Source organism: Micropterus salmoides, unplaced genomic scaffold, assembly GCF_014851395.1.
Source record: "Micropterus salmoides isolate LMB-PRFRI ecotype aquatic unplaced genomic scaffold, ASM1485139v1 Ms_hic_scaffold_1801, whole genome shotgun sequence".
NCBI lineage: Eukaryota > Metazoa > Chordata > Actinopteri > Centrarchiformes > Centrarchidae > Micropterus > Micropterus salmoides.
Genome location: NW_024040931.1, coordinates 1 through 21,782, shown reverse-complemented (window position 1 = coordinate 21,782; position 21,782 = coordinate 1). Strand labels below are relative to the sequence as shown.

General features: G+C 41.9%; 1 pseudogene; it reads left to right on the top strand.

Annotated features, from left to right (window-relative positions):
- Nucleotides 1-5,472: 5,472 nt before the first annotated feature.
- LOC119909657 lies at nucleotides 5,473-21,058 on the top strand (annotated as a pseudogene).
- Nucleotides 21,059-21,782: the final 724 nt, after the last annotated feature.

The window sequence follows — 21,782 nt, the reverse complement described above, 5'->3', positions numbered from 1 at the left end:
AAATGAGGCTGCTGAACACCTGATGATCTCTCCCAGCACAGAGATTTAAAAAAGCATCAGTCCTCTGGGGAGCCGGACAAACTGTTCATTAGATGTTTTAATGTTTAAAATAATATTTTTGTGGACATGTGGTCCTGATGGGGATTTTCTCCCAGAGCTGATCTCTATTTCCCTTCATTCTTTTGGCATTTTTTTGTTCAATAAAAAGTTATTGAAGACAATAAAAGAGCTAACAGTCAGTTAGCAAAGCAGCTCTCTGACAGAGGAGCTTCAGGAAACCTGGACGGGGACACACGAGCTAATAAGCTACGACAGCTTCCTCCACGTTGGACTCTCCGGCCTCTCAGGCTCCATCCACACTCCTACGTCTTCCTTTTAAAACTCACGGCTTCTGCTACGTTTCCGCCTCCCGTCCAGACTAAAACAGTGAATCCGAACACCAAAAAAGTTTGAAAACGCTGCTGACCCCGTTTTGGTCCGGGGTAACGTGTGAGCGCTGACAGGTGAAAATGATGATGCAGACGCTCACGTTTGGCTTCCTGATTGTCATGCAGAAGAGTTTTAGTTTTAGTGTTTTTACAAAAATATTCTGTACTGTGTAAATAACACTTAGACACTTGTACTGTGCGTGTCTCTGTATTTACTTTGTGACGACCCCCAGCCTGTTTCCCGCCGCCACAGTCTCTTTGTCCTCCCGTGTTCCGTGCAGAGAAATCTCTGCTGTGCTTCTTCACCGTCGCTGCTCGTCGTTCTTCTCTAATGAACTTTCTTCTTTAGCCGACACATCTGCTTCCTGTTTACACCGGCACGCACATGCTCAGCGTACGTGAACGGTCACGTGACGTGCGTTTTCAGTCGTTTAAATACAGACGGCGATCAGTTCTGATTTGTAGCTAAAACGCCGGTGGGACAGAAATCGTTTAAGTAGTGTGGCTGTAGCCTCAGAGAGCAGGTGGGGAGATGGGCAGGGACGCTCAGGAGAGGCGACAAGGTGAGTGCAGGATCTGTGGAGATATTACAACTAAATTAATCTTCATTTATATAGTTATATATGCAGTATCACCCTCACATGTTGGTAAATATTTGATTTGAACACTGAAGAATTGACACTTTGCTACAGTGTAAAGTAGTGAGTGTACAGCTTGTATAACAGTGTAAATTTGCTGTCCCCTCAAAATATCACATCACACAGCCATGGAGGGGTGGAAGAGGACTCTAGTGGCAACATGTGAAGCTCTGCTGAACTCCATGTCCCAGAGGGTTAAGGCAGTGCTAGAAAATAATGGTGGCCACACAAAATATTGACACTTTGGGCCCAATTTGGCCATTTTCACTTAGTGGTGTCCTCACTTTGTTGCTAGCAGTTTAGACATTAAGGCTATGATGTGTTATTTTGAGGGGACAGCAAGTTTACACTGTTATACAAGCTTCACACTAACTACTTTACACTGGAGCAAAGTGTCATATTGTATATACTGTATATAAATATAGATATTGGACCCTTAGCTAAGGAATTTAAAAACAGAGAGTGATCTTGCAGCGTGCCAGGAAATGATTTCACCGTCTCATGTGAAAGTGTCATCATCTCTTTGACGTCTGCAGGTTTGTGACCGGTCGATGCAAGTTTGGAATAAAGTTTCAACATTTAGAAACTCACAGTGAGTCAGATGGCGTTGCTGTGTCATGAGTCAGCTGTAACTCACTGTGTGGTGTCAGTAACATCTGCTGTAAAGAGTTCAGCAGAACGGGTTCCAGTAGATGAATGAAATTCTGGAAAATGTGACAACAGGCACGTTCACCACGTCGATCAGCTGGCTGTCACTTCAGCCCACAGGGCTCTGTGCAGGCCGTGTTCTGCCACAGCAAACTGGGAGAAGCTTTTCTTTATGGAGCTGCTTCGTGCTCGGGGACGTCGTCGAATTAAAAGACAAGAGGAACACAAACTGACGACGTAAAGATGCAGAAAAGCTGCAGCCACCAACCTTTTCAGAGCAAAGACCACTTTTCATGTCAAAATATGAGTCAAGCTCTCCGATACTGTCTGTTTATTTAATATTCTCTTTAGTCCATTTGACCATAAACATGATTACTAGAAGTCTATATCTTCACATCCAACACGTTCCTTCTTTCTACACAAACTTATTTAAACTTATTTTAGGTTTTGAGACAGGATGCACTGCAAACACACTGTTGTACCGTTATATCTCCTCTGTTTCAGATTCTTCCTCCTCATTAATGTGCAGTTATTGAGCTGATCAGACTGCAGCTGATGTTTCTTTACATTCTGGATCAATGTGCTGATTAATTCATATTTCAACAAACAAACCCTTTTTTATAAAGACATTAAATGTCACGAGACTTGTAGTCCGTTTTGGGACACTTGACAATCGACCTATTTCAAGATAAGATAAGATATGTTTTCAGTTTACCAGTCGTCGGCAGGGAGACCAGGCCGATCATTTTGGACGCTGCCTGCTGAGGAGATGTCATCATCAGCTGATCAAGCAGCTCTGAAGTGCATCGTGGGTAATGAGCCAAAGACACAGAGAGAGACGTGAGGAGTGAGCGCTGTCTCACTTCAGATGAGAGAAGATCAAATTTTTACAGTTACAGGATGGCAGCAAGTCAAAGAGTAGGGCAGATAAACAACAGGGGGGGGGGGGGGGGGGGTGTTACTCAGCTGCCTCAGCTCGTCATGCAGGGCGGGGGGGGGGGCAAAAACGTACTATCTACAAAAGACAAGTAGCCTGTGTTAAAAACACAGCTGCTGTTGTTCATCTCAAATCATCAGGAAGTTTGTTCCAGAGACTCAGTTCTGTGTTTTACAGGAAGCCAGTGAAGTGATCTTAGCACAGAGTAAAAGATGTCTTGAATGAGCCATCCCACAGTCTGTTTGGGCAACAGGGCGTTAGCGCAGTCTGGAGGAGGTGAATGAATGAACCAGTTTTTCAGCATCTGGCGGAAACAACATGGATTTAACGTAAAATTCTGTTCTAGTTATACGAGCTTCATCCACCTGGATTTCTTATTTACACAAAACTGTCGCTTTTGCAGAATAGTTCTGCTTCCATTAACAAAAGGTTGGAAGACAACTTTCTGCCACTTAATGCAGATAAAACTGAGGCGATGATAGTTGCCCTGGACAACATTTCCCCTAAATTTAATCAGATTAATCTCATCTTCTGACTGTGTTCTAACAGTCATGTAAACAGTGTCGTTCGTTCCTGTTTTTTTTTCTGAAAAGAGATGAAGATGCTTGTTCATACTTTTATTTTATCACAAATCCCAGAGTGCAGCTGCAAGACTTTTGACTAAGACCAGCAGGAGATCGCACATTAAGGCCCTTCATTGGCTTTAGATGTAAATGCTCTGTGTTTGCATTCACCCATTCACACACATTATGAAACTTTTAATCAGTACTTACAGAGCCTTGCACGGTCAAGCTCACTCTTACATCCAGGATCTATTGCGTGCACACACCTCTGGTCGCTCTCTGAGGTCTTCAGGCCTTTTAACTGTTCCCAGAACAGCTTTCTGTGTAGCGGCTCCAAGGCCCTGGAACTCCCTCCCTTTAGCTTGAGAGCCCTGGATTCTGTGGAAACAAGCTTTTAATTAGCAATAAGGTTTTGCTTTCTCAAAATGTCTTTTTTAGCTTATTACAGCTTTGCTGTAAAGCACTTTGTGACCCCAAACAAACTTAACTTTCAGTTTTGAGTGAATCTCCTGCCTCTGACCATCAGCACCTAGAACAAGGATCTCATTCCTGTCTTCGTCTAACTGCAGAACGTTTTGCGTCATCAGTATCTGCTGTTCAAGAGCAGTGTTGCGGCCGAATATCGCTAAAGAAAAACATCCGCTGTAGGGAGAAAACTTGATGATGCACACACAGTGATACTTAAATACTTTTCCCACAGACCCGTTAACCCATTTATTTTCCATTTCATAGCGATGCACAACGGTGCCACTTACCTGTTTCATACACCCATGCAAAGAAAACGCAACACAACAACACCCGAGTGCCAATACAAATGAATCAGAATCAGAATCCGCTTTATTGCCAGGTATGTGTACACAGTACATTCGACTCAGGATTGTACATTGCTCACGATGTGCTTACTTGTACAAAAATACCATAACACAATAATAATTGTAATAATATAATAAAATAAAATCAGACACAAACTACAGTATAGACAACACTAATATACACACTATGAACAAAACAATATAGACATATTGACAAATAGTGCAGTAAAAGGATGCAAGAGTAAAATATTATTCTCATTATGTACATGTTGAAGGTGGATATGATATACAGGTACACATACACATACATAATGTACACAGTGTGATGGAGCATAGTGCAAAGGATGCTGGAAAAATAAGACCTATGACCTTAAGACCTGAGGTAGGTGTATTGGTATACAGTATATACAATATGACCTATTATGAACAGCACTGAGAAGCACTGAGTTTATGCAACCAACTCAATCTGACTGGAGAAACTAATGTGATTTGTCGCCCCGGCCTTCGTGTCGCCACCTCATCCGCAAAGACTTTCTTTTACAAACAATAAACACCTACTAAGTTAGCTGCTGCTGCTGCTAACGTTAGCTCAGTTTAGGAGCTCACTTTGTTTTTACTGTAGAATTCCTTCAGTGTTGACCGTTCAGGGCGTTTTTAGCGGGAGCTGAATTACCACCGAGGACGTCTCCTCTCCAGAACAAGAATATTAGCATCTCTTTGGCAGACACTGAGAGACCATGTGGTGGAAAAGAGGCTTAAAAGGTGACACGCTGGTAAATACTGCCTTCATCTTAGTGGTACTAAAACATAGAGTTCTTATGTGTTTTTACTTCTTCTTCTGACATCTGTGTGATATTGTGCGTGTACTGTGGTATCTGTGTGTGTTTTATTTACTCCAAAACTAATTGCCCCTCTGGGGACAAATAAAGTTCTCCTTTACTGATTGAGGGCGCACAATTAGATCTAACTTTATTAAACTTTATTAACAAAAGACACCGAAAACAAAGATTTCCATTAAGATCAATCAGCAAATGAATTATGGGAAATATTTACACATCAACATCCAATACATCAAATGGAATATTAGTACTCATATTTGTACTGACGGATATTGATAGTGCTCAAAATAAATGTGAGTAGGTGGAGGATACAACACTTTCCTTACAGAGTAAACTCAAAAAACGTATGTGGTCATAAATTATAAACTGCTGTGTAGCTTAATCAGTGATAAAACATCATGATGTTTGGGTTGATTTTAATTTAATTTGTATTATTGAACCTGAAAAGTTAGTAAAGCTGTCAGATAAATGAGGTGCAGCAGAAGTATAAAGAGCACATCTAAATTGTACTTAAGTAGGGGAGATCGGGGGTGGTTGTAACACATTTCAGTTTCTCCAATCAGCAGTAAGTTAGAAGTCACCTGATTCAGTCTGCACATGCTCTCTTTAGTCCTTATTTCACATGGAAGCAGCGCCTGTGGCAGACAGAGACACTTTTAGGAGGAAAGAAATAATTCTGAGGTAAGAAAGTATCTTAGATTTTTTTTAGTTAAAGCATTGCCAGCTTTAGATAAACTCTTTAATCTTAGATCATGTTCATTGTGTGTCTGTGTAGAAAAGAAACGTTAGTGCTAATGTTTAGCTAGTTCAAGGCTGTGAGAAGAGAGTCTGGGTTTGCTGTAGAAAGAAAGTAAATGTTCAGTTGGATTTTAATTCCAGTCCCACACAGTAATCTTTATTTATTTGAGGCCTTCACTGCAGCACAAACACACACGGATGTTTAATTTAATTACTATGTTCCGTGCGATGACTGACAGTAACTAAGACCCGTCTTTATTTCATTACTGCTAAACCGTGAAGTTTCTGTCTGTGTTGCAGAGACAACAGCAGTGGTGGATGAAGTATATGAAGTAACATATTTACTTAAGTAAAAGTACTAATACCTCACTGCAAAAGTACTGTGTTACAAGTAAAAGTTCTGCATTGAAAATGTTAAAAGAGCTTCAAGATACAGAACATTAACTAGGCTGTGATGATTTACTGTGTGGTGAAACGAATGGTTATTTTTACCATTAATTGACGAATAGGTGTTTTTTTTTGTCTGTGATATCAGAAATCTTAAAGCCCAAAGATGACACTGTGGAATAATCCAAATATTATTCGGTTTACCGAGACACGATGAAGACGTTAGTTTGCTAAAACTTTGCTTTATCGAGGGTTTAATTTCTTTTCTTAATATTCTGCCGTTAGATTTAGTTTTATCTTTTCAATTATTGCTCCTGTAAGAGTTTTAAAAAGTTTAGTCAAAGTAGTCTTCTTTTACTTTTATTATTATTATTATAATTATTGTTATTATTAATATTATTATTATTATTATAGTGTGTGATATCAGAGTGAAAGTGGGTCAAACTCACTCATCAACATGTTATAATGAAAGTATTATTGTAAAATAGTATAATAAGATATTATAATGAAAACTTGTCCCAGCTGGAGGTGAAATAAACTCTGCGGACTGAACCACTGTGCGGCTCTGAGGGGGGAGGAGACATCATCTTCCAACACTTACAAACCCAGTGGATCACAGCACAGAACCACAGCTGGTAACTGTTTGTGTCCCACGTGCATCGATCAGGCAGCACAGGTTATATTTTAATGTTCTGATCAAACGTGTCGACCCGCGCTGATCACAGCACGCTGCTGGTTTGATCTCTCACAGCAGGAGGTTCGTCTGTTTGCACGTAGCTCACGAGCCTCAAGCGGCGGGCGGTGCGTTGCTGTGGCTACGTGCAGCTCCACACACAAACACACACACACACGCGCGGACGCACACGCACAGCGAGGACACTCTGAGGACATGGGGGGGGGGTTATGTAATTAATGAAGGATTGATCTCCGCCTATAAGCTACACTACTACAGTACAAAGACATGCAGTACTACTATCAAACGTCACACTGATGGAAACTGCAAAAGCATGAGCAAAAACTGGTGAAATATACTACAATGCTCATAATACGTGATTTATGTTCCATTGAGGTAGTTCTTGTAGTATTTCCACAATATTCCTGTACTATTTTATTCTATATAATATGCTCAAACATTCCGGTGTGTGACATTGCACTGTAATGTTTGTAGGTCTACTGCTACTGTAGTACTGTGTGTACTTGTTTTCTCCTGCAGCTGATTGTTCTCCGCTGCAGAAACAACGTGCAGAATAACTCAGAGGCAGTATTACACAGGTACACGAGTACTGTGTGAGTACTGTTTGAGTAGTACAGTGGTCACGTACAGTGCGTCAGTTACGTTCAGTGTGTGTGTGGGTGCAGAAGACTCAGTAAACAACAGACCTCAGAGGGGTGTGTTCCTTCGCGGCTACGCTCCACCAATCAGCATCCAGCTCCTCCCCACGTGGTTCTCTTGTTTACTACTAGGCTAGAGAGCTACCGCGGGGGCTGCTGGGAAAACGCGGAGCGGACCGGCTGGCTCAGACCTCAGCAGAGAACATGGACAGTTAGTGATGCATAATTTGTTTCTATAAATCAATAAACTAATAAATTATAATAAATAATCATTTTAGCAACATCAGAATTATTTTTATTTTGTTCTCTGAAATCAAATCAAAGTGGCATTACAATTAAACTGTTACTGAATCACAGAGATAGTTCAGTCAATAGTTATCAGTCCACAGAGACTATAAGAAATGATCAGGAAGTTTTACTTTAAAATATTCATTAAATGGAGTTTGTTAATCCGTGCAGATGTTTTATTGAGGTGTTTAACAGGAGGATTATTTTCATTATCAATTAATCTGTCGATCATTTTCTACATTAATCGTTTGGTTCAAAAGTATTTCCTAAATCTTGAAGGTGACGACAAAAAGTTTTTTTGTTCCAACCGACAGATTTAATCAGTTTATCACTGCTAATCAATCCAACAATGTAGCATGTCGAACCCACAGCCGGTATAAAAAAAGTGGGCGTAGCCGTTTGTGGACTATTTTGAAGCCTCCAGTTTGCCATTTTTGCCGTCACCATCTTGTTTTCTGGAACCAGACTTGACCATATTTGGACGTGAGGGCGGAGCTAGCCAGTTAGCAAGGTGCACCTGTAATTCACATTAACTGTGATATTAGCTTGGATGCAAATTTTGGCTAGCGACAAACAGGCTTAAAACAAAATGTACTCACTGAAAAATGAGCAGCCGACTCCTGATAACCTTTTTAGCAGCGCTGGTTAAATGTACACAGAGCAGCGGATACGAGTTGCCTCTAGCCTGATTGACGGTCACTACTACTAGCAATAATACTACAAACAACAGGTAGTTAACCACAGTAAAAGTACTAGTTAGCAACAGCAATAGTACCACTAACAGTTGGCAGTTAACCACTGCAAAAGTACTAGTTAGCATCAGCAATAGTACCACTAACAGTTGGTAGTTAACCACAGTAAAAGTACTAGTTAGCAACAGCAAGAGTACCACTAACAGTTGGTAGTTAACCACAGTAAAAGTACTAGTTAGCAACAGCAATAGTACCACTTACAGTTGGTAGTTAACCACAGTAAAAGTACTAGTTAGCAACAGCAATAGTACCACTAACAGTTGGTAGTTAACCACAGTAAAAGTACTAGTTAGCAACAGCAACAGTACCACTAACAGTTGGTAGTTAACCACAGTAAAAGTACTTGTTAGCAACAGCAATAGTACTACTAACAGTTGATAGTTAACCACAGTAAAAGTACTAGTTAGCAACAGCAATACTAGTTAGCAACAGCATAGTACCACTAACAGTTGGTAGTTAACCACAGTAAAAGTACTAGTTAGCAACAGCAATACTAGTTAGCAACAGCAACAGTACCAATAACAGTTGGTTGTTAACCACAGTAAAAGTACTAATTAGCAACAGCATACTAGTTAGCAACAGCAACAGTACCACTAACAGCTGGTAGTTAACCACAGTAAAAGTACTAGTTAGCAACAGCAACAGTACCACTAACAGTTGGTAGTTAACCACAGTAAAAGTACTTGTTAGCAACAGCAATAGTACTACTAACAGTTGATAGTTAACCACAGTAAAAGTACTAGTTAGCAACAGCAATACTAGTTAGCAACAGCAATAGTACCACTAACAGTTGGTAGTTAACCACAGTAAAAGTACTAGTTAGCAACAGCAATACTAGTTAGCAACAGCAATAGTACCAATAACAGTTGGTTGTTAACCACAGTAAAAGTACTAATTAGCAACAGCAATACTAGTTAGCAACAGCAACAGTACCACTAACAGCTGGTAGTTAACCACAGTAAAAGTACTAGTTAGCAACAGCAACAGTACCACTAACAGTTGGTAGTTAACCACAGTAAAAGTACTTGTTAGCAACAGCAATAGTACTACTAACAGTTGATAGTTAACCACAGTAAAAGTACTAGTTAGCAACAGCAATACTAGTTAGCAACAGCAATAGTACCACTAACAGTTGGTAGTTAACCACAGTAAAAGTACTAATTAGCAACAGCAATACTAGTTAGCAACAGCAACAGTACCACTAACAGTTGGTAGTTAACCACAGTAAAAGTACTAGTTAGCAACAGCAACAGTACCACTAACAGTTGGTAGTTAACCACAGTAAAAGTACTTGTTAGCAACAGCAATAGTACTACTAACAGTTGATAGTTAACCACAGTAAAAGTACTAGTTAGCAACAGCAATACTAGTTAGCAACAGCAATAGTACCACTAACAGTTGGTAGTTAACCACAGTAAAAGTACTAATTAGCAACAGCAATACTAGTTAGCAACAGCAACAGTACCACTAACAGTTGGTAGTTAACCACAGTAAAAGTACTAGTTAGCAACAGCAACAGTACCACTAACAGTTGGTAGTTAACCACAGTAAAAGTACTTGTTAGCAACAGCAATAGTACTACTAACAGTTGATAGTTAACCACAGTAAAAGTACTAGTTAGCAACAGCAATACTAGTTAGCAACAGCAATAGTACCACTAACAGTTGGTAGTTAACCACAGTAAAAGTACTTGTTAGCAACAGCAATAGTACTACTAACAGTTGATAGTTACACACATAGTTCTATTATTCTTTTATAATTTGCATATTGTTCCATAGGTACATGTAAAATGTTCCCTGTCAGGAATTAGGAGTGAATGTAAATGCTCTGTATTTGTATAGCGCCTTTCTAGTCTTTTCGACCACTCAAAGCGCTTTTACACTACATCTGCATTCACCAGTCATACACATTCATACACTGAGCCTAAGTGCTCAAACGGAAACTAACATTCACACTCATTCACTCATTCACTCATTGCCAGGGTAAATTGGGGTTCAGTATCACTTCGACCCGCCGACCTTCCGATTAACGGCCAACCCGCTCTACCTCCTGAGCCACAGCCGCCCCTATATATTTTCACATTTATTTATGTCAACTGTATGTTTATATCTAGCACCTAATCACCCTAGAAAATTCCTTGCACCTGTAAAATACTTGTTGGCTATAAACCTCTGTCTGCTTGTGATTCTGATGCAATGCTGAGAAAACAGAAAAGAAAAACTCCCTTCCAGAAGACCCGGTCCGATCCGGTCCGGGTCTTCGGGGCTCTCCTCCCTCCCTGAGAGTCCAAGTGGCTGCAGCCTGCAGCAGCTCTCACTCAGCTCCCATTGAACAGCAGTGGACACATTCACAGCTACTGGAACAGTTGTTGTTGTTGTCGTTGTTGTTGTTGGAGACTCTGCAGGTATGTTCCACCTGATGCATGCTTTTCATTTTACTGCCTGTTTGTACAAAGTGTTTCCTGGATGGTTTCTGGCCGTGTTGGTTGGTACAGTGAGGAGTGAATGGACAGCTGTGAAGTTCACAAAGGGAAACGTGCTGCCTTCACTTCATTTCATCATTTTTCAGCCAAATCTGCAGGACAACCTTTGCTGTAACCTTAATCTTGTTGTTGTTGTCGTTGTTCCGGGTGGATACACAGTGTGAAGAGTTTCTGAACTGAACATCGAGACGTTGTTTGTTGACGTTTTAGGGCTTTAAAGTGAAAGTCTGAGAGAAGCAGTGAAAGTGGATTTAATGTTCAATGGGCGCTCTTATTGTGGAGGGTGAGGCACTGAAGGAATGTGATTGGCTCAGAGCAGCAGACAGGGGTGTGTGTTTGCACAGTTCGTGTGGGTTTATGTTGTTTCTTTGTTTAATTATTTAATGTTTATACAATAAAAATGATCAAAGAACAGCCTCATATGGGTCGGATGTAGTCCCGGGTCAGCTTCACTCAGAGGCCACAGTGGGGCAGGAAACTGGTCATACTTGAAACCTCCATGTTTGTGTTTGTCTCAACATGACCAAGTCCCCGAGCACAAAGCAGCTCAAAATGCTAAATTCCCCCAGTTTGGTGTGGAAGAACTGGACCGGACAGAGTCCTGTCCTCGCCCCCCCCTCCTCAGGGTGAACATGAAGTAGAAGCTGAAACTATTAGTCGGTTCGTTGAAACTGTTTCGGTGCAGTTCCAGCTTCTCTAACGTGAGGATCTTCTTGGTCGTGTATGACTTTAAACTTAAGATTTGAAGGTTTTCGACTGTTAGTCGGATCAAACAAGGACTCTGAAGACGTCTAAACTAAACTAAAATTAGCATCTTTCAATAATGATCTGGAGTCTCAACAGGAGCAACATGTGGGAGAAAGTCGTTTAGGCCATTTAGTGTATTTCTATGTATTATCCTTAGTTTATGTGTGGATACAGTGTTTCTGAGTAACTCTGGCTGTTCTGAGTCACTGATTTAACAGGAAACCTTGAATGGTGGTGGGGGGGGGGTCATAATGTTTCATCACGTTGCCACAGTGACAGTTCACCAATTAAAATGTTGTAATAATCATCAGTATTAGCAGACACACTGCGATAAAGAAACAATTGATTGAACAGTTGAAGCCATCTGTTGCACTCATTTAAATCCTTACTGCACAGACACACACACACACACACACACACACACACACACACACACACACACACACACACACACACGCACACACACACACACACACACACACACACACGGCGGCCTGACTGTAAATGACAGCACAGCCGGGGTGAGTCACCATGATTTCACTCAGATCTGTGTAACACAGATCAGGTCTGACCGTCAACAGTTAATCCAGAACTTTTCCCAGCAGCCACTGCTCCAGTCATGTTGTATCGGGGCGCAGGACGTCTTTGGTACTGACCGAAACGCGTCTGTTAGTGATCTTCCCCTGAGTATTTACCCCATTGATGCCCTAACAGCTCTTACTAGTATCTGTTGTCCCTTGTAGATCTTTTACGGTACTGATGCTGTTGTTCGTGAAATGCAAGTTGCTGGGGAAAAAAGTGCCACATGAGGAAATGTAAATGTCTGTGGTCATTAGTTATCTTCTTCACGTGTTCTTTAATCTGTCACTTCCAGATTTAAAACTTCAGGTTGTATAGTTTTGGAAAAGTTCTTGTGAATGAAAAACAAGTATTGTTTTGGAAGCTCAGGTGTCGCCTCAGATCTGCAGTGAGCTCACACAGACTCCTGCAGCTGCTGCTCATCTCTGCTGCAGCCAGCAGGTGCATTGTGGGTAATGTAGGCGCTGGGTTTTAACAACGTGCTTTTATCGAATCCCGTCTGGACTACTGCAATGCACGAGGTGTTAAACAATCCTCTGTCTTTCGCCAACAGTTACACACATCACACCTGTTCTGGTCCAGTCTTAGAAACTACATTTTAAAGATCTTATTGTTTTGTTTTTAAATCTCTAAATGAGTTGGCACCCCCGTTACATCTCAGACCTCTTACAGGTCTGTACCCCTTTGAGAGAGCTGAGGTCAGAGTCGTTTGAAGAGGAGACACCAGCCAGCATTCTCAATAAAACTCTATAGAGACAGCCTGTAACGCCAAAAGACGGCGATTGTCCCGCCTGTTCCGCTAGATAGTCAATCGTCTGCTTTTAACAGTCGAGCTGGGACATTTTAAGCTAATCATGTGCTTCCTCCTGAAGTAAGCGTCTACCACGCAAGTGCAGTGGAAGTATAACCTGTTGTCACTTCACAAAATCACTTTTTAAACCTTATTTTGGGGCAAAGTCATCAAACCTTTTCAGATTTTCCTGCTGATTCTCTACATGCAGGTTTTATGTTCAGGTGACCGGTGAAAGTGCAGTTAGGCTCCCTGCCCGTTCATTTAGAGCGAGACCTGATCCTGTTAGTCCCAGATAACCTGCAGGCCTCCTATAAGGACTTTGCTTAGGTCCACTGATGAACTGCGGCTGGTCGCCCCTAAAACCAGGCTAAAAACCAGGGGCCCCAAACTGTGGAATGAGCTGCCTCCACAGGTCAAAATGGCCCCCCACCCTCGAGACTTTTAAAACTGAAAACTGACTTTTATTCCCTGGTTTTTGATCCAGCGTGAGAGCTGTGTGGTCCTCTGTTGTGGACTATGAATTGCTCCTGAACCACTGGTGTGTGTTTTATGTTTTATTCCTCGTGGAGCACTTTGTACACCTTGTTTTTAAAATGTGCTTTAGGAATAAAAACTGATTTGACTGAAAGGAAGAAGAATGCGGAATAAAAAAATGATCTCTGCATGGACTTCGATCTTTATAGTTTAACTGTCCATCATGAGTTGTAGAAATGTTTTGATAAATCAGTAGAGGAACTCCTTTAAGGCACCTCACTTTGGGAACCTCCACCGCCTCCAGCTGCTGGGATAACTTCACCCTTTAAAGGATTTAGGTTTCGTCATCTGTTGCGACACTGTCAGAGCATCAGCACTGACTGAACTGGATCCGCTCTGTGTTTCAGATCCAGGCAGACAGACATGTTACCAAAGGCTCGTCTGGGGAAGCGTTCCCCTTTCGGGGCGTTGGTGAGCTCCACCTGCCCGGCGGCGGGAACCCAGACCGGTCAGGAGACCGGCGAGACAGCGGCAGGACAGCAGGCCTGCAGCAGAGTCAAAGGTCATCCCGGGCTGAAGGTGAGATCATGGTTGCCGGCGTTCAAGAAACCTCGAGCCACGTTAACGCTGTCTCATCCGCCAGGCGTTCACGTTTTTCTGTTTTAGAAAATGTACAGAAAATCCCACTTTCATGTTTCACTTCTACTTCAGTGGAAGAGCGATGAAAAAACCCACCTCCCCTGTGGGGAAAAACCACCGTCAGGGAGACGTTCAGGGAAAGTTTGTCTTGATTGACAGGTGTCTCAGCCTATCACAGCTGTTCACTCTCTCTCTCTCTCTCTCTCTCTCTCTCTCTCTCTCTCTCTCTCTCTCTCTCTCTCTCTCTCAGGTGTATTTTCAGTGTGGAGGAGGAGGTGAAGCTCCAGGTGTGGTGGATCAGCTGGACCTCATGCAGACTGACGTTTCTGTCTGGTCTTCATCTCATCCTTCCTCCTCCTCCTCCTCCTCCTCAGCGCCTCCGCCCCGCAGCAGATCCGTCTCCTCCTGCATCGACGTCCCCAGAAGGTCAGACGCCGTCTCCCCGTCTCTGTTTGTCTCCACATGTCTGTGCCTATTCTCCATTAAATAACCTTCTCCCTCCTGCAGTCAGAGGAGTCCGGAGGAGGTGGAGATGGACGAACTGATGGCAGCGATGGTTCTCAGCAGTTTGTCCTGCAGTCCTCTGCTGCACAGCCCCGCCCACCCAGACGCACAGGTACTACAACAACAAACCACCATCTCAGTAACAATAATCAAAAACAACAAGAGTCCAAAGTTTCTACTGAGACAAAGTTGTGAAGTATTAGAGGCTAATTACCTGCACCTTGTTTTCCCATGTAACTAATGGGGCACAAGTGTGGCAGCAGTGAAACAAAGTACGTCTACTAAAGAGCTTGTTTTTACGTCATACGTCATGTTTGTGCTTCAGCTCCTCCGATGGACTGTGGAGGCGGCGAGCTCTCCGACAGCGGCAGCAGCGGCTACTGGAGCGTCGGCCATAGAAACAGAAGCCCCACCCCCTCTCCACCAATTGCAGAGCCCAACGCCAGCCCGGCCGTGCCCCCTGACGAAGGACTGGACATGGAACTGGAGCAGGTGCTGTTCGACGAGCCGGCGCCACGTAAACGCAGGGTGAGCAGGTTTTTTTTTTTTTTTTTATGGCTGTCGCAGGACAAATGAAAACAGCGGCACAGCAGAGCGCTGACGGTGTGTTTCCTCCTGCAGAACTCAGTGAAGGCGGCTTACAGGTGTCTGTGGCCGAGCTGCGGGAAAGTGCTGACGTCCGTGGTGGGAATAAAACGTCACATCCGGACAACACACCTGTGGTGAGACTCACCTGTCGTTCTCTCTGTTGAACCTTAAATATGGAAGCTCGATCCAGACAGGAACATGGTTAACAGTTAACATATGGTTGTGAGAATTATTCATAATATTTTATTTCTCGTCTTAAGGCTTTATTTTTCTGGCATGGCTGGCCTTCCATATATTTGATAAATAAAGTATGATTGAATGAGTTTGTACTGGAATCAACCCTGAAATTATCATCTATGGAAGCTCATCTCTGCCCCAGAAACAAAAAACAGGTGAAAAGTTATGAATGAAAAAATAAAATATCTAAAAATTCTTTGATTATGAAGTCAATTTATAAATTTATTATGTCAACGTTATGAGATATGAGGGGTGCTCTTATCATTTTGACGCCAAAATGAAGTCAAGATTTTTAATTCTGTCTTTAGTATCTAATTAAAATAGTAAATAATCATTTGATCAATCAGTCGTCAGTAAACTGAAGATATTTGGGGTTGTGGACTGTTGGTCGGATAAAACTGTGATTAGATATTAATTATTATTAATTAATAATTATTCAGTATACAGAGAACATAGGCAGAGAAATCAATGATTAATTAGTAATTGTTAGTTGCATGTCCATTTTTCTCTATTCAACATTTTCATTCACATGACTAGCATCATTATTAAAAATAATTTATTATTATGATGATAAGTTATTAAGTTAAGTTTTGATGTGCCTGAATACCTGTAATCTCCTCGCAGCCGCAGCAGCGAACACGAGCGTTGTTCCCGCAGCGAGGAGGATTTTTACTACACCGAGATTAACCGACGGCAGCAGCAGTCTCCTCCCCCTCCGCTCCTCTGTGACCCCGCCCCCCTCTACTCCTCCCCCGCCTCGTCCCCGTCCTCCTCCTCACCTCCCAGCCCTCCCCCTCCCTCCCCTCCATCTCCCCCCCTTCAAGCCTATGCCGCTCTGAGTCGCTCCGCCCCCTCCTCCACCATCAGCCTACTGCAGGTCCAATCAGAGCACTCCTACCAGGTAAGGCGGGGCTTATCCAGCGTGATTGACAGTTATATGTGTGACTGGAATGTAAGACATGTGATTAGATTTTTTTTTAAACACAAACTCGACACAATTATATTATTTACTTGACTTTTAAAACACAATATAAATATAATATTCATAAATTCATAAAAATGATTGTATAAACTGAGAAGTGATTTATACAAAACTGATTATCTATTCGTTGGAACCACAGTCGATATAAAAGAAGGGGACGTAGCCGCCGTGACGCCACCTATTGGTTTGTGGACCGACGTTTTGAAGCCTCGAGTTTGCCATTTTGGCCGTCACCATCTTGGTTTTTGGAACCAAACGTGGACGTGACCATATTTGGAGGAGAGGGTGGAGCTAGTTAGCTTGGTTTGCAAGGTGCACCTGTAATTTACGTTAACTGTGATATTAGCTGGGATGCTAATTTTGGCTAGCGACAAACAGGCTTAAAACAAAACGTACTTACTGAAAAATGAGCAGCTGACTCCTGATAAGCTTTTTCAGCGGCGCTGGTTGAATGTACACAGAGCAGCGGATACAAGTCGCCTCTATCCTGATTGGCCCGTCCTAAAGCCTCCCCTGCTTCCTGGTCTCTGTTCCTCTAAATGGGACCATAATTTGCTAAATGAACATCATGCTGTGTTGAAGAAGACTTGAAACTAGCAACTGAGACCATAAACTCATCAGGAAAGTGTTTACTGAGGGAATAAATCAGTAGTAGAAACATTTTCTCACAGACTTCTATACAATCACACTTCTTTCTGCAGCCGCTGGAGTCGCCCCCTGCTGGCTGCTGGAGAGGACGCAGGTTTAAGGCGCTTCAGCACTGGCGTCACTTATCAGACCCGATCATCACTGCCCTGTCTCACCTGTACACCCTTAAATTTAGTAAACTTTTACCAGTCACGGACAATATGCAAAATAAAACAGATAATGATAATGGACAATGGTGCCTGGCAATACAGCTGCTGTTGTCTTGTGTTATTGATAAAAACAAAAACAATTTTTAAATATAAAATGTGTATGTAATATTTATTTTGCTGTTTTTTTAGGCTCCACCTCCCGGTCATGTGATATCAGCAGCACCTGGAACACACCCTCCTGTCCTCCGGTGGCCCCGCCCACCAGCTGCCTCAAACAGGTACTTTTTTCTACAAATATTTGACAGCTGAGGTTACTTTTCAAATTAAAGGTTCAGTGTGTTAGTTTTAGTGGCACCTAGTGGTAATAATTCTTTCTAAGGTATTAAAAACCTAACCCTAACCCTAACGGTTCATTATAGATATTTTATTGCATTTCTGTCAATAGATCCTCCTAAATATAATACAGACACTGAACTTTAATACTAAAAAGTTTATCAGTGGTTTCCACTTTTTGGTTTGTGACCTAAAAACCTATTATCTATATAATCATATATTTAACTGTGCCTCCTTGTCACGTTTGTTATCAGTTCCACCAAACAGACATTTAAACTTTAAACCCCTCAATAAAATAGTTAGACTCAGGGAATGTTTTGCCATCCTACAGTATGTGTACAGTATGTACATTGAGTACTGCTGTTCAGTGAGCTTGTTTGGGGCTAAATTTATTTTTATTTTTAGTATATATATTCTTTTAGCAGATTTACCAGTTGTCCCTAATTAACAGAGAAATTACAACAATTACTGTTATTGTTGTTGAGAGCCCTGTAACTTTATTTGAAGTAGTTAAATTTCCTGTCGTTCTCTCTGTTAAACCTTGGAAATGGAAGCTCGATCCAGACAGGAACATAAAGAATAGTTAACATATATATATATATATATATATATATATATGTTAACTATTCTTCACAACTATATGTTAACTATTCTTTTATGTTCCTGTCTGGATCGAGCTTCCATATTTTATTTAAGGCTTTATTCTTCTGGCATGACTGGGCTTCCATACGTTTGATAAATAAAGGATGATTGAATGAGTTTGTACTGGAATCAAACTTGAATTAATTATCTGTGGAAGCTCATCTCTGCCCCCGAACAAAAAAACAGGTGAAAAGTTACGAATGATATGAAATTAAATTATTGACTATGAAGTAAATTTATTAATTTATAATGTCAACGTTATGAGATATGAGGGGTGCTCATCATTTTAACAAGTCAAGATTTTTAATTCTGTCTTTAGTATTAGTACTAATTGAAATAGTAAATAACTGTTTGATCAGTCAGTCGTCAGTAAACTGATATATTTGGGGTTGTGGACTGTTGGTTGGACAAAACTGTGATTAGATATATTTTTATATTGTATTTTACTTTTTACTTAAATACATGTTGTTGATAATACTTTGCTACTTTAACTTAAGACTCACCTGTCGGTCTTAAATATGGAAGCTCGATCCACACAGGAACATAAAAGAATAGTTTACAGAAGTGCTTGTTTCACCGTCCGGCTCTTAGTTTCGGCTTCACAGCAGCACGTTTCCTGTCTGGTTCGGTGTTTCCAGCTACAGCAGGGGGGGCAGCCCTGTATGTAGAAGCAGGAGATAATACCCGGTGGTGTTGTGGTGCTCTGGTGTGGGTCGGCGTATAAAAAAACAAAGTGTAAAGAAAACACTGCAGGTATTCACACGTCATCTGTGGACTGAAACTCTGCAGGTTCTCTGTAACTCGGTGGGACTTTATTTATTGTTTGCATCTCTGGGTCGAACAGAAAGTTTTGGACTTCCCCCTGAGAATATTAGATTTTAGATTTCTTACTAACTACGGTGCCCGTAAAGCCACCCGGTTGATTAACAGCGTACTTCTCTAATTCAGTTATGTTTCAGTCTGGATTCTGTACAGCAGCCTTTTGTTTATTTGCTCCGCCAGCCCAGAGAAACCTGTTAAAACTGGTTTCATACTGGAGGGGGGGTGAGGACTGAGCGTGTGCTCCTCCCTGGTGGTTTTCATTCAGAAGGAGAATCCCCCCATTCGGATGGTTTGTGGTCACATTTTCCATCAATCTGCCACAGAGCAGCGTCGCCACCTGCAGGCCGTCGGAGGCCACTGCAGAGCGTTTTTAGGCCAGAGAGGACGAAACACAGAGGACACAAACACCCACAGCAGAGACAGACACACAAAATGATGACGAGGAAGAGGAACAGCAGTCTGTTTCTGCTCCCTGAAATAATAAAAATATCAGAAAGCAGCGAAGAAGAAGAGCGAGGAGACGAGAACAGGCTGCAACACAAACCTGCGCTGTTCGTCTTTTTCACTGACTCCTCTTCTTCTTCTTTCTCCTCCTCAGGGTTTGGCTTTTCGAGTGCGTTCGGTCAGCGTAGGAGAGCAGTGGCTGCAGCATCAGAGCGCCCCCTGCAGGTCTGTATTTACATGCACACACAGCAACCAGCTAAGAGCTCACAAAACACAAATTAAACCCTCGTATCAGTGGTGGAAAGAAACATTTACTGACAACTACGGTCATTAAGTATTTCTACTTCTACTCCACCACATCTCAGACAGAAATACTGCACTTTTTACTGCCCTACATTTAACCGACAGCTTTAGTTACTTTAAGAATTAAGATTTTTGCACAGAAAACATACAAAGAGTTTATAATTCTGATGTTTTCTTATTTATTAAACGTCCAACAGAAAATAAACTATTGTGGAGTAGAAACCTCTTATGTTGCGTCCCGGCTCGCTCAGTGTGGAGGACGCGTGAGCATGAACCCAGATGGATTTGGCAAGGTTGAATTGTTAATGATTAAAACCGAGAGGGTTTGAGTCACTGAGAAGTGTAATATAATTTCCCACTGCAGACATAATACACGGCAGAGGTGAGTGTGAAGCGATGTGGTTTAAAGAGTTTCTTTCTCATAAATGTTTACAATAATTTCAGAGAATATTAAAGTTTTTACCATTGTAATCTGGGAAATTCTGAGTTTTTTCGTGGATTAGTACCCCTCTATATAATATATATATATTGTTATGGTTTTATTGTCCAGCCCTAGTTACACATTAAAGAAGATAATTACACATGTACTCAGCGCACTGCCAACAAGCTCAGCCTGGATTTGTTGGCCACAACAGTGTTAGATTTTGCCGTTAACGTTTATTTTACTCTCCTCGTGTCCTGACACCATCATCGGGCATTCTGGGAAAAATATAGAGCACGCGCCGTTATGAATACACTCTGCCTGCACAGCTGAACACGCTCCTTTTATGCAAATGCGACACACCGACCCACTGACATCGTAGCGGTCAGAGTTTCCTTGGTAACCCCGAGTTAAACCTGAGTACCTCCCTACACGGTTCCGGCCTCGGGAGAGTCACACCTCATGTTCACAGTGGTCTCCGTGTTTCTTTTTCTTCTTCTCTCTGTCAGGAGGATTCGCGGTGAAGCCAAGAAGTGCAGGAAGGTTTACGGCATCGAGCACAGAGACCAGTGGTGTACGGCGTGCCGCTGGAAGAAAGCCTGCCAACGCTTCCTCGACTGAACACAGGAAGAACGCGGACTGAAAGACGGGCTGCGAACTTCAGCCTCACCTGGTGGATGTTTTCTATTTTCTTACGTCTGAAACCAGAATATTTTTTGTTTTTGTACTCTTTCTACTTTTTGTTGTTTGAATGTATTTTGTAGATGTTGTTTCCTGTCGGTGCTTTTTTTCATGACCATGTTGAGGCAGCTATGATGTGACCTTTGACCTTGACGCAGCCGAGAGAGTTCGTTTTGCGTCCGGCCCGACTCTCCTCAGCTGTTCTTAACAAAAACAAAAAAAAAAAAAAAAAAAGACAGCATTCGCTAACCGTGGAAACTCTCAGTGCTGACTGAACACCAGCTTTTATTCAGATTTATGGATCAAAACACGAGTCACCTTTTGCTACGGGAGCCCAACAAGGACAAAAAGACTGTGTTCCTGTTTAAGAGTTGATTCAAAAAGAAGTTTCTCATCTTCCTGTATGGCTGTAACTCCTCCGACAAGCTGCAGGTCGTTTGTTACCATAAATGATGAGAACGAATATTCATGATTCATGAAAGTCTCCCAGTATTTCTTCACCTGAACAATATGAGGCACCTTAGTGACTAAAACGTTTTTTTAATCTGTAAATAAAAAGAAGCAGGTGCTGGTTTACTGAGCACATCTGGAAAATTACATCCCCTGTTTGATTTAAGCTCGTCCAGCGTCTCGTCGGTGCTGTTCAGGCCTCTGGATTAACCCACATTTTGAATCAACACGTTCTCACCCCGACTCGTCCATATTGACGCTTGGTCGAGGCCCTTAGGCGTCACTTTTTAACGCCCTGGGTGCCCCGTTAGCATCATTTCTAGACGTTTAAGTCTCCGCGGTCAAGTTAGCAATGCTTAGACAACAAATGCAACGTCCGTTAGACTTTGAAAATAAAACACCTAGCATTACGAAACATGCTATTTTGAAACGCGCGTTATTAAAGTTGTGAAACGTTTCAGTTGGGTTCGGTTTAGGCACAAAAACTACTTGGTTAAGGTTC